Source organism: Anastrepha obliqua, chromosome 1 (genome assembly GCF_027943255.1).
Source record: "Anastrepha obliqua isolate idAnaObli1 chromosome 1, idAnaObli1_1.0, whole genome shotgun sequence".
NCBI lineage: Eukaryota > Metazoa > Arthropoda > Insecta > Diptera > Tephritidae > Anastrepha > Anastrepha obliqua.
Window position 1 is genome coordinate 48,157,236 of NC_072892.1, and position 14,634 is coordinate 48,171,869.

Consider the following 14,634-nt stretch of genomic DNA (forward strand, 5'->3'; position numbering starts at 1 on the left):
ACCAATACATTGAGACCATTAGAAACAATTTTTCTAGAGAAAGGGACATTAAACCCACTGACCGTATAGAAATACGAGCTTTTATTGGATTATTATATCTTGCAGGAGCATACAGGGGAATCGTCAATATCTGGAAGAACTTTGGGGAATAGACGATGATGGGAATAAAAGATTTGGCCTTGTCATGAATATTAAGCTATTCAAGACACTTATGCGGTGCCTTCGTTTTGATGACCGAAGTACAAGAGAGGAAAGAAAAGAACTGGATCGGCTCGCTCCAGTTCGAGACATTTTCGAGAAATTCATGAGAAGTTGCCAAGATAGTTACATTCCTAGGGGAAAATATGACTATAGACGAAATGCTACCCGGTTTTCGTGGAAACTGTTCCTTTAGGCAGTATATACCATCTAAACTAAATAAATATGGCATCATACAACATGGAAATCTATGCTGGAAGGCAACCAGAGGGGTCCTTTTCTATTAGCAACAACGTAGTTTTGAGAATGTCTGAGCCTCTTTTTGGCACTGGACGCAATATAACAGGCGATAACTGGTTTACTGATATGGATCTAGTTGACGAACTGAAACAAAAAAAACTATCCTATGTCCAGAGGACGAAAATACTCTATCCGAAGAGACCTAAAACAAGCGCAATAAAAGGATTGTTTGAGTTTTATATTTTTATTGTACCTCTAATTAATTAGTTTTCTTGATGATTATATTTACAACAAATTGAATTTTTATTGGATTCTTTCATTTTTTGTAAACTATTTTCGGTTGACTGTTTTAACTTTTTATTTTCAACCTTAATTTACGACTATCTTTTGTAACTGATAAATTTTTGTCAAATAAACAGATTTTTATGAAAATATTTACATTTATTTCTTATTCATATCCCTTAATGCCACTTCGGTATTTCCCATATATATAAACTATGTAATTATACTTTTATTATGTGTTTTTAAAAGTGTGCCACTTAGGCACATTGCGCCCGAAGTTCACAGCCTGATAGTTGCGCCTGACGGAAGGTTAATCAACCAAAGATAAATAACTCTGGTTTTACATTCGTAAATCGTGTTAGTGAGATATTACTAATTTAGCACTTCTGAGGCGCTATGCGAGGAATTTTAAATACTCCTATACTAAACAGAAATCTGGGGTCCCTTGCCAATAGGCGTACCCTTCACTTTTGGATGATTGTTTCTGGTGTTATTTGAGGTTCTGTTGATTGTGCCAAAGTTCCTGAATATATTGGCTTCACTGTTCCTTACAAAACTTTACGAAACTAAAGGGCTTTCCAATAACAGGTGTCAACGATACTAAGATGATATATGAGTAACGATCTTTTATGGCCGGAAGTGGATGGTATTGATCTGGACAACGTTTGTTTTCAACAAGACGGCACTACGTGCGACGCAAGCAACGAAACCTTTGATCCTTCACGGGAAAAGTTTCCGGACCATGTTATCTCTCGAAGAGGTGAGCACAATTGTCCATCGAGATCTTGTGATTTAAGCTTGTGACTTTTTTCTTTGGGGCCACGTAAAAGAGAAGGTCTACGCCAACAGCCCAGGGTCGACTCAAGACCTCAAAGATGGAATTCGTGAGCCTAGCGAGGACATAGGGCAGCCACCTTGCAATTCGGTTATGGAAATTTCATGAAGGAGATATTGTCCTGTAAGCGTGGTCGTGTTGGTCATTTGTCTGATATTATTTTTCACTATTAACGGCATATCTTCCTCTTTATAATGAAATAAACAGCCGATCATTTATAATAAAAAATAGCATTTTTCTTTGAATATCAAAATAACACCTCTTATTGGAAAACCCTTTTCTATAATTTTGCCCCTGTTACGAGGGTTCTTACAGAGTTAAATAGTAACAACAAACTGCTGGACTTAGATTTTACTGTTCGATAGAATTGTAAGTGAAATAATTGGCTGCCTATGGGAAAGTAAAATAAATATTTTTTATACAATTTTTTCGAAACTTTCTTATACGCAAAGATATTTCCGAAATTTTTTTTTTACAAAAAATTTTGCTTCAAATAATTTTTTTTTTATTTGACATATATCAATTTTTATGTAATTGCGCGACGGCGCGTTGCAGTAGACTAACAAGCGTATGAATTATATTTTATTAGAAAAAACCAAGTTGTGTTTGTTTGCTTAGGTTAATTTGATCCAATCAAAAACTTTCTCGAAAGAAAAGAACTACTCAAACCCATTTCTGCTCAAAATTAAGCACACATAAAAATAAAGCTGAGAGCTGAGAAATGTGCGCAGCACGTGCACTGATTGATGTCTATAAAACATTTTATACCCTTGCTTAGAGTCTACTTATTTCTTGTAAGACATACTGTCGTGCAAAGTTCACTGCGACATTTGCGGTGTTGAAAAATTGTGGACATTAAATTTGGTCGCTGAGATTTTTATTGTTCTTTGCTATTTCATCCTTCACCATAGCTACTGCCCGGACCAAATTTGATTGCTCTTGTTTCCTGTTTGATTTTGTTTTCTTTTTTTTGTAATTGGTTTCTTAGAAGTTTCATCCCACGCCATATTAGTTTGGTATTTAGTACGCGAGCGATTAACCTTTATTGCCGTATATCTATACATCCACCTAACACAATCTACAAGAGTATTTTTGTATCCACAACATGGGCTGTGTAAATGAGTATGTGCTGGTATGCGAGTGAGCGTGTGAACTTTTAAATCGAAGCAACTGTATCAGTTAAGCCATAGCGCGTCTGAAGAATTTCACTACACATACCTCAAGTTCACTGCACGAAAGTGATTCTATATCAGAATACACTCATATTTATATTATATGTATGTACATACATATTTAGCTATTCAGGCATGTGCTGGTATCAACGCTGTTCCTCCGCTATTTGTTATTACCTAATTGCTTTCAGCCAACTTTTTGCTTTCCTCTTTGCTATTTTTTGTACCCACGCTTAACTTTTATGCACAGTTGACTTTGCCTGGTGCCTATTTGTTCTTGTTGTTGGAATTGTCTGTACTTATGATTATTACAGTGTTTATTACGACACAATCGGCAGTGAACTGTGTTGATCTGAAATATGCATCGACTACATGGCGAGATAGCTCTTTATTTCTTTTGTTTTTTCTGCATATTCGCCGCTTTTGAACGATTTTGTTGTTAAGGTTGTATGGTCTCTTGATTTTCCTATTCAAGTTAAATACTGGAAAATTTTTATTTGATACCAGACAATAGGACCGTTTCAGAGGGTTGAAGATTAAGCAAATTGCTTCGATGTTTATATTCTATTGGAAATGTAAGACAATAGATATTTGATATATTTTTCGTGAATTGCTTTTAATTATAGACTTGTAATTGTCGTTTACTTTTGTGTCCTATAATAAAGCTTTGTCTTTGATTATTATTAATGAGCTGGTAAATAATCACATTGCCATCAAAAGCGAATTTTGGCCAATTAATAATAGGGGTTTTAAAGGAAAATTTGTAAAGCGGGGCTTTTATCCTTTCACTTAAGTATTTACTTATAGGTTTTCACGCACATTTAAATGGCTCACAAGGCAAAAAGCAGAACAGCGAACTATTAATTGTTCATATTTTATCATAATGGCAAAGGCTGGAGAAATAAATTATACACGCCACTTCCTATTTCGCGCCATATTTCGCTTTGGTTTTTTTATTTGAGTCAAGATCAAAAAATGTTTCCAATTACCTTTGTCCTGTTCAAAATTACTCGTATTAAGGGGTTAGGTGGGTTTGAAAATTTCAAAAAATCGATTTTTTTTTTTTTGTCTTATTAAATAGTATAATATGTTTAAAATATTCTCCTAAAATTTCAAATTGATCCGAGTAAAATTCTACGAGATAGACCCTTCAGAAGTTCCGCCCATCAGGCCATGTCAGTGCAGCGTTTCGCAGGTATACGCGTTTATCTCAAAACTCGATTTTTTAAGTCGGTGGACACGATTTCTCGAAAAGTTATGAAGCGATTTTGTTCAAATTTTGCACACATCTTTGGAATAACATTATCAAGTTATTGAACGAAGGATTTTTTTTTATTTTTATTACAACTAATTTTTTCGAGCCAACACATGACGAAAATTTGACCAAAAAATGTGTTTTTTTGTTCAAAGTCTGTCAAAAATTCAAATTAAATTTTATTTTTTTTTCCTTCGTCCAGTAACGAGATTTATCCATGTACTAACGAAATATTTTTGGTTTTTTGATTTTAAATGAACCAATTATGAGTTATGCTGTCCACGGCACGAGCATTTTTTTGTGAGACGTTAAGGGAGATGAGGTACCAACGGCTGAGTTTTCGGAATTTTTAAATAAAAATTTCACAAAATACTGTTTAAATATGTATCTTTGATATGCTGAATTGTTTAAATAAAATATATGTATATATTAAAAAAAAAATAGTAAAAATACCCTTTTTTTGAACCTCTGTAACCCACCTAACCCCTTAAGCGCATTAAAGTCCCTTTGTTATTGTGTGTGGGGTGTCCTTCCTTTTGCTGTGTAAATATGTGCGCCGAGTCAAAGGATTTTTTAACGCACGACATGCTTAGGTCATTGAAATCGTTATAATTTCATGCTTTTTTCCATATTCAAGTCATTAAAAACTCGCACAGCTTATAGTTAATAATTCCGTTTTTTGACGTTGACCGTTGGCGGCGAGTCATAGTCCTAATAGAGTTCAAAAACAATGCATATCATAGTTTTCTTATAAAACTCTCAATACATGGCCATCTTTGTTAGACGTCGTCCACGTTTCCACACCATTTTTTCATCAAGAGAGAGCTCAGATTTTCAATTGCTTACCACGCTCAAAGCAATACCTGCTTATGAGAGTTATTTTTAGTTTTATTTGGCATTATTTGTGGTGCTTATGTGCATCCTAGATAAACTAGTCCTTTACAACTCCAAAAATCTAGGCTATAGCCACACTGTCACAAAATCTTGCCAGGAGATATTTCACAAGGAAAACATTTAAATGAGTTAACAGGTCATACGAGTAAAAAATTACAAGTCATTCTCTTCATAAGTGTTTACATAATCTGTGCTGAGACTAAAAACCTTCACCAGTTAGGCTCTCACTGGATGAGGAAGTTCACAACGTTCAAGCTATAATTATCAACATTGCGTGTCTTCTAATATGAAAGTACTCTTTGGGTGTTTTACCATCGTTCACTGGCAAATACATCTATTTTGCGTCGTTCTCTAATTTACAGAATGTCTGCATAATATATTCCACATTGAAAACCCATGGAAAGAAATATGCGCATTGTAAACCAATAAAAAATATTTCATTTACAAAAAACTGTGCAAGGACACACGGCGTATGAGTAATAAAATTCATGGGTTAGGTAGCACCAGTACGATTACGAGGATATTTTAATTTTTGCCTTTGAAACGTTGGAGAAAAAAATTCAATTTCAAAAGTGACGCATGGGTGTTAGTAGTGAATAATTAGTTGACGGCACCTTTGTTAAGTCATCGATGGAATACAGGGTTTGATTGAAAAGTAATCACCCTTATTTTTTTAAGCAGTTTTATTAAACTTTTTGGCTTATACAACTAATATTCTTCAAAATAGGACCCTTGAGCGCCAATACACCGCCGGTAGCGGTCCTTCCAGTGAATGAAACCTTTTTTAAACTCATCCGCCGTAATCGCGTTCAATTCGGCTGTTACAGTTTTTTGGATCGCTTCGATGGAGTCGAAACGCCTCCCCTTCAGCTTTCTTTTCAGGCGCGGGAACAAGAAGAAGTCTGGAGGGGACAGGTCTGAGCAGTAGGGAGGGTGGGGAAGCACCGGAACCCCCATCTTGGCCAATGCAGAGGTGCAGAAGAAGGCGCTGTGCGCCGGCGCATTGTCGTAATGAAGGGTCCAATTGTTGACGAGGGCGGACCGAACCCGGGCGACGCGGTTTTTCAGCCGAAGGAGCACTTCTTTGTAAAATGCCGCGTTTGTAGTGCTTCCTGGAGGTACAAACTCCTTGTGGACGATGCCTCGAGAGTCGAAAAAGATGATCAGCATTGTATTGACCTTGGATTTCGACATGCGCGTCTTCTTGGGTCGTGGCGACTGGCTCGTGTGCCACTCCGCACTCTCTCTCTTGCCCTCAGGATCGTACTCAAAGCACCAGGTTTCATCTCCTGTGATACAATTGTCTAAAGTATTATCCTGTTCGTCACTTTCCAATACCACACGCAATTGCTTTCGTTCATCCGTCAAAACCTTTGGAACCAATTTGGCACACATTTTGCGCATTTCAAGTTTTCCGGTCTCGATTTCCCGCACATTGTAATAAGTTAAATTTAACTGTTCACTGATCTCAGGTTGACTAGAACGACGGTCAATGTTCAAAAATTCACGAACCCGGTTCACATCTTCGTGTGTTTGCGTCGTCGAAGGCCTTCCAGATCGCTGTTCGTCTTCGACGTCCTCCCGGCCTTCCTTGAACGACTTGTGCCACCATTTTACCTGGACACTGGACAGAGATTGGTCCCCGTAAGCCTCCTTGAGTAGCCCAATGGTTTCGGTACTCGTTTTGCTTAGCTTTACGTAAAATACACTTTTAAAACAGCTTTCACGCGCGGAGCGATGTTGACTGTACAGCTGTTGCCAGCGAACTGGGACCAGTTTCTAGTGGAAGGGGAAGGTCCAACGATAATTTTCCCCCACCAGCCGATTCGGTTCATGGCTTGGCAAACGCTCCGCGCGGGAAGGCTCATTACTTTTCAATCAAACCCTGTAAAGCTATAAAGTTATTAAAACTTATTAAACAGATAGTCGTCTTTGAAGAACAACAAATCGCAAATTCGTAATTTTTTTGTGGGAATAATACCCCGAACGAATGGACAATTCAACGTGTGCTGAAAAAATTTCAAGAAAAAATTTAAATAAAAATGGTGAAACCTGAAAGAATAAAAATTCGTATATGTATGATTTTAGGGCAATACGCGCCCTGAGTCTTTTGAAGGACTCCTTATATTGATACTATTAGATATTGTAATTTTCCACATAATACTTTCTATGGAAATTCAAATCTTTGAACTCAATGCATAAATCTATTGTATGGCTACTAGAGACGGCAATCTCGAAATTCCTGGGTTCCAGAATTTTGGTCCTATCTAAGTACCGAAAATCGTGGGATTATTTGCCTACAATCCTGATATTGTCGGAATTTCTATTAAAACTTCTTACGCACAAGTGAAATGGCATTTTTTTATTGTTTCATATAAAGAAAAGCAACATTGACTTTAGTGCTTAAGTTAGTTAGGATATTCTTGAGCGCTTTCGTTTTTGCTTTCGGTTTCGTTTTCTTTTTAATATACACAGAGTGATCAAAACAGCACTTACTTACTTCACTTTTTATTTTAACATAAATTAATATGTTTTTAAGTCTACTTCCACTTATTGTACGAGATTAAAGAATGTGCTCATGAACTTGCTTGAACCACAAAGAATTTTTCTTTACTTTTGAGGCTTATTTGCATGGATTTTTTTCTACATATCTTAAATAACTTTAGCGGATATGCATGCCAAAAAATTATTAAATCCTTATAAATTTAACTTTTGTCTTTTTCTTTGTTGCTAGTGAAATGGTATTCACTTTAAATAAGAAAATATTTTTAAAATCCATTCCATTGTTATTTTTTACATGGCATCAGGCTTTTCAAACAATATTGATATAACATTTTTGGGTTAAGGCGAAGCTCCTTTGCCTATTTGTGACGTGCGTCTTGATGTTGTTCCACAAATAAAGGGACCCATAGCTTTAAGCCTATTCCGAACGGCAAATAGTTTTTATGCGGAGAAATACACCCGGAGGCTCATAATACAACAGAAGTACTTATAGGCTATGATAGGTACCACATGGCGTATGAGTAGTATTTATGTGGACTAGTGTAGTAGGCCTGTCAAACCAACATGTTTTCCCCATGGCGGCAAGTGTACTTGAGTGGCACGTCGTATAAAAAGTTGAGATATAAAACAATGACAGCTTTGGTGAAAAAATTATTGCTCTTGCAAGCAGCACTGATGCTTATCCTTAATACTGATTTAGCAACTCGTCAAATAGAGATCTGTTTGGTCATAGAATTGTTAGTGCCATCCACATGCTATACCCTGCCTAGCCTTGCATCCTTCTCGCGTTTCGTATAAGAGCACGCGATTGCTTAGATAGCTACGAGTAATCTTCAATAGATTATTCGGGATCTTGAATCTGCTACAAGAGCTGCCAAAATGAGCGGCATGTTAAGTAAACTCATGGCAAACCTTGGAGGTCCAACGCAGAACAAGCGAAAACTTTTAATGGACACGACGAACTCGATTCTCTTATACGGATGCGAAATATGGCCAGATTCGCTAAGGGTTCAATGCCCTCGGAAAACTTTGCAATCTGTGCAACGCACCTGCGCTCTCAGAGTAGCCACTTCACACAGAACAGTATCTGAAGCAGCGGTTTTAGTTATCAGCGGAACCATCCTTATAGATATTCTAGCACAAGAGCAAGAGGAGGCAAAAATCAGAGGAATCTCAGTACCTCGCTTCTCCGATATTAGAGTTCAAACGCGCACATTTTGCCAAGCAAGATGGAACTCTGAACGGTATGGTAGATGGACAGCGGGAAATTACTCTATATCTAAAAAAGTGGTTAGAAAGAAATCACCGTGAGGTTAACTATATATTACCTCACACAGTTTTTGTCCGGACATGGGCCCTTTCGCAAGTACTTGTGGCGAATGGGAAAAATGAGCCTACCAAACTCCATGTATGGAGATACTGAGTATGATGATGCAAAGCACACCTTCTTTAAATGCGAGAGGTGGAACGTAGAGAGAACAGGTCTGCAACGAGCTATTGGTGTATTTATACCTGAAGAAATTATCGAGAAAATGATGATAGACGAAGAAAAATGGAATGAAGTCACAAATTTCGTGGAGGATATTATCCGAAAAAAGAAGCGCGAAATGGAAAGTTATGTTGAGGACCATTGCGCAAAGGTTTCTCAAAACAGACGACCCTGGGCACAGAGTGAGTAAGTAAGTGTCCTTTTTAGGACGCTATTTTGGCCCTCTACCCCGAAGGAATGCAGATGCAGTCCCGGGTAGAAGGAAAAACCAAGAGAAGAGGAGAGACATTTTTAGTAGAATCATCACCTTCAATTCCTTTTTGACTCTGTTGTAATAAACATTATTTTGTATTAAAATAGTTTAGCGAAAAGCAGTTTACTTGGATCTTCAACTCTTCAGGGTAATAGCTCTATCACTTTTTTTAATTTACTGTATACTTTTCTTTAAAAATATGTGGGTAGTTTTTTTACCGTGAAATAAAATCGTGAAATATCTTAGCCGAATACCAATGGATTTCCATAATTTATAGCTCGTTAAAAACAGAATTGAAGGTAGTTTATGTTTTTCTAGTTATATTTATGCGCTGATTTGTTTATCATTTAAGACACTATTCATTTCAAGCACTATTCAAAATAAAAAGTGCATACAATTTCAAATATTCTTATATTTTACCCAATTACTGCGGTATTACTTAAGACATATTACCATTTTATATAGCATTGCAAGAAGCTCAATATCCTTTTTGAAAGACATATTATTTGTCAGCGAATAAGTAAATATATAGTTTCGGATAACTGTATGTTCCAAATATGAAAAAATTATTTTTCAATTCAAAGTCCTGATTTTTAGAGTCAATTCAAAATTCCAAGTATGCAATTTTAGTCTACTTGACGAGAGCTTCAGTTTGACGCATATCTGCACTAATATTATAAAGAGGAAAACTTTGTTTGTTTGGTTGTAATGAATGGGCTCAAAAACTACTGGACCGATTTTAAAAATTCTTTGACCATTCGAAAGCTACATCATCCACGAGTAACATGGATTATATTTTATTTTGGAAATAGGGCTCGAGATATAGGTCAAAACGTGGACCCGGGTAACCTTTGGTTGTGTATGTACAATATGGGTATCAAATGAAAGCTGTTGGTGACTACTTTAGTACAAAGTATTTTTCATGCCGCTACGTGACTGGGGTCTCGGGATATAGGTCAAAACGTGGACCCGGGTAACCTTTGGTTGTGTATGTACAATATGGGTATCAAATGAAAGCTGTTGATAAGTGCTTTAATACGGGGTAATTTTCATACCTATTGATGACTAGGGTCTCGAAATATATGCCAAAACGTGGACCCGCCGTGTCTTTGCACCGAATTAAACCAAACTTACGCACATTGTTAAGTAAGTATTGAAAATGGGTTTCGTAAAATGTGGTTGTAATTCGGAGCACTGGCAACGGGTACATCGTTCTTTTGAACCAGCCATAATGTCGCTTACTTTTTTAACGCTTGGGGCGGAACTGAACTGTCAAATTGACAGTGTGAGTTACAATGTGTCAATATTTCTTTCTGATTTGGATGCCATAAGGAAAAAGTAAGTGCAACATGTAAAAATTGTTTGTGAATTTTTTTGGAGTGGATTTTGGAACAGTGAATAGTTTCTTATGGAAATTTGAGAATTTAATGTGAAATCCGAATGAAATTATGTGTTCGTGGAAAAAAAATTTTTTTTTTCGTTTTTTTTTTGAAAAATATAAATGGATAATGGTTAAAAAAGCTCCAATGCTTAATAAAACATATAAATTGAAACGAAAAATTCATGGATGATCAGGAAAAAGGACGATTGTTTATTCATATGCGTTGATTTGAAATTTAAAAACAATCTTCTTTTTTCCTGATTTTCAATTTATATTTTATATTTATTTACTCAAAAACAAATAGAAAAACAAAAAATATTGTTTATGCCAAAGCGGTTGAATAAAGAATAAAGAAATAAATAATATGAAAATCATATATTTTCTGTTCGAAACCATATCTATTCTATTTTAGTGTGCCCAGCGAAGGGGGCCGGGTTTGCTAGTCCCAAATAAAATAGAATTTTATTGTCACACAATGTATTTTGTGGGCGGATACTTGGATAAGAGCAAGTAAGAAATAAACTCATTTTTCAACAAACTCAATTCCACTATTTTAGTTATTTTTATTTTAATTTAGTATATAGTTTAACATTCTTCTAAAAATTACTGCTTATATGTTCTTGGCTATTTAAAAATTTTCATAAAACTTGAAAAAATGGCAACGAGGTTGTTCGCATACTTACAGTATTCTTAAAATTAAAAAAAACCTTAACAAACGTATTCCATTAATATTTAATACTCACTTTTTCTCTTTCATTCCAGGTATGTACATATATCGGCAAATAAAAAATACGGATGGTAGAAACTTATAAGAATTCTTATGTATGTATGTCTGACAAAAACACATGTGAATAGTTGTATTTTAAGAAGGTTCATACAAGTTAAAAAAAGCAAGGACTGAACATTAAAAACCCTCACTCAAAACAAGAAATAATTTTATGTGGACATGTAGGTACTACAAATAAATAGACAAATAAGTTAGTTCGTTGCATATAAATATTCATGCATCTATAATAATTACATATATACTTGTTTATTAGGAGAGTAGAGAGCTCTCAGCATTTCCTGCCTTTAATAATTTCAGTGCGTTGTTTAAGCGTGTATCGTTCCATTTTTATTAATGGCGTAGTTTCTACTTGTCAAATATCAAAAAATAACAGCTTCAAAAGTGACATCTACTGAAATTGGGGGGCTATTCAAAATAACGCCTGTTATTGGAAAACCCTTTACTTACATACTGATAAGTTGTTGAGCGACAATTGCTTGCAACTAATGCGAGAGTCTTGCTGCAACTAACTTAAGCCGATTGTAATTTATTACACACTCAATAACGTGTTGCATATTCAAGTTTTCGTATATATGTAAAAATCTATACAAACATAGACCGGTATGCGTGAGTGCAATTACCTAGAATATATGTATATTACATATATACGAATTATAGCGGTTTCGAGTTTCAAGTGGCAGACAAAGTAGATGACGACAAGTGGCAAAGTAGACTTCCATTCGTTGAAAGTGGCAATGTAGACTTCCATTCGTTGAAAGTGGCAAAGTAGACTTCCATTCGTTGAAAGTGGCAATGTAGACTTCCATTCGCTCAAAAGGCGTATGTATACAAGTAGGTTTGCCTATATAAAGTAGTGTCAGTAGTTATTGCCGGCAGCTGCATGCAGAAAAATAATTGCTACAATCAATGAATAATTAATGTTGCTCATGAGTGTCTGGCTCCTAGCTCACATATGCCTATACAAATATAAATGTTAAAGGCGACAAGAGTGCCTAGCTATGTATTGACAACCGTGTTGCATGTGTGAGAGAATTGTATCATAAAAGTGCATATGTGTGTGTGTGAGTATTTAATGTTACACAACTAACAACCGGTATTACATTGAAGTTGCGTGTGCAAAGCCTAAAAATATTACCAATATGCAATATGTGTGTGCGCAGGTATGTTTGTATTAAACATACTGTATTTGTTATGCGAAAAGCTTTTCGTGTTTACTATTTGTTGCCTTCTTTTACATTTTGTGTTCTATTTAGCTTTGCATTTTATCTTCATTTGCGGCAATTTGCATTTACATTTGCATGTTGCTGCAATATCCCTTTAGTGATAAATGAAAAAGTCAATAGACTCAAGCCGCTATGTTGTAATTAAACTCATAAACATGCGCACACACGTAGTTAGTTTGTGTGAAAGTATTGGACTAATATGTGCACTGGCGTATGTTTACACTTCTCTTTCGCAAACGCATATGCAACTATACATATGCCTTGGAAGGTATTTTATTTAAGTAAGTGGCGTTAGTTCAGTTTTGTTTTTGTTTTAGTTTCAATTGGCCAGGTTCAATAGTTCAGCGCAGCAAATTGACAGACATGTAACGTTATTAATGACTATATTAATAATTTATTCTTTTATTGAAGTAGAATGTATGAATTTATGGCAATAAAAATTGCTTTTACGAGTTCACTGCAGCACTACTAATCGCACTTAATATTTTTTTATAATTTTTTTTCTGTACCTTATTAAGCTGCCTGCCATATCAAGCTGTGCGTCGGCAAATTATCCGAAACTTACTTATGTCACTAAAGCACGTAAGAGTTATGTGTTGTCCCTTCAAAGAGGAGAGGGCTGTTAAAAAATAAATTAAAATAACAAATACATTTTTCATTTATGTAGGATAAAAATTCGCTTGGAAAGTATCACTAAAAAAGAGAAATATTATATTTTGGATCATTCTAAAACTTTTAATTTTTCTAAAAGGGGTTAATAATTTACATGGAAAGATCCCAAAGCAAATAAAAAATAGATCATCCTAATAACTGCGAAAATAAATTTTTATTTTATATTAAATTTACAATTTTTGTGTCTTAAAAAAAAAATTTTTTTTTGGATCACCCTAAAACCCGAATTTCATTCACACAGGTGTGATCTAGCTAGTCTTAACATTAGAACAGGTTGAACAAAAGTGTCAGAGAAACACTTTGCGCTTAAAAGATTATAAGCAAAAACACTTTAACTTACCCTAAAGTTCTAAAGGAATTTTTAATTTATATAGAATTAATTATGGAACTTATGTTGGGTGTACTCCTAAAACAAATCATTTTGCATTTATCAGTTTTGTCAAACAATTTTTTTTTTGGATCACCCTAAACTCCATAAGTTAATTTTCTATTTATCTTACACATTCCTACACTTGAAAGTGTATACGGAAAGAAAAACAAAATATAAAAACTTTCGAATACCCATGTATATACCTATGAAATGAGACTTTTTTCAATTTCAAACGTTTACTAACAAAAAATGGTTACATATTTAATCTTCAAAATAATAGCCATCGCTAGCGACACATTTTTCCCATTGACCGTCTTTGGCCGCAAACCAATCATCGAGCCATTTTTTGGCTTCTTCGTGAGAATTGAAGCGCTGCTCGGAAAGTGCGTGGCCCATCGACGCAAGCAAATGATAATTGGAAGGCGCCAAGTTTGTTGAGTAACCCGGATGCACCAGCGGTTCTCAATCGTACGTCTCCACCAATTCCCGGGTCGCTCTTGTTCGATGTGGTGGTGAATTGTCATCAAGTCAGTTCATGCGGCACCCATCTTCCGACCTTTAAAATCATGCCTATGTCTTTCAAACATTTGGAAATGTTTTTTTGGGTCACTCCCAACTGCTCTGCCATCATTTCTTGCATTTGAACATCATCTTCATCCAACAATGCTTGCAATTTGGGGTCCTCAAACTTTTACAGTGGCCGGCCACGGTTCTCGTTCTCCACGCTAAAATCACCACTTCGGAATTTTTCAAATCACCTGAAGCACTGTGCTCTACTTAGAGCATGTCCGCCATAAGCTTCTATAAGCATTTGATGGGCTTGAGATGCGTTTTTCTTCAATTGATAACAGAGAATCAACGATGTCCGCAAATCGTAGTTTGAAGGCTCAAAATTCGACATTTTTAAGAGCGACAAAAATGCATTGTTGTATGAAACGTAACAAACAATGAACTGAATATTGTTGACAGATGACAGACGAAAAAAAAGACATTTGGGAAGGTTCAAAAGTACTCCTAGCGACATCTATGGACTAATAGCTGAAAGGTATATAGGATTTATAATTTATGGACCACCGAAAAT

The 14,634-nt window shown here is 35.6% G+C and overlaps 1 protein-coding gene across 1 annotated transcript in view; it reads left to right on the forward strand.

Moving 5' to 3' along the window:
* The window catches only part of LOC129250842 (hemicentin-1), a 336,677-nt gene that overhangs the window by 409 nt on the left and 321,634 nt on the right, over positions 1–14,634 (forward strand). The gene's annotated exons all lie outside the window — the stretch shown is intronic.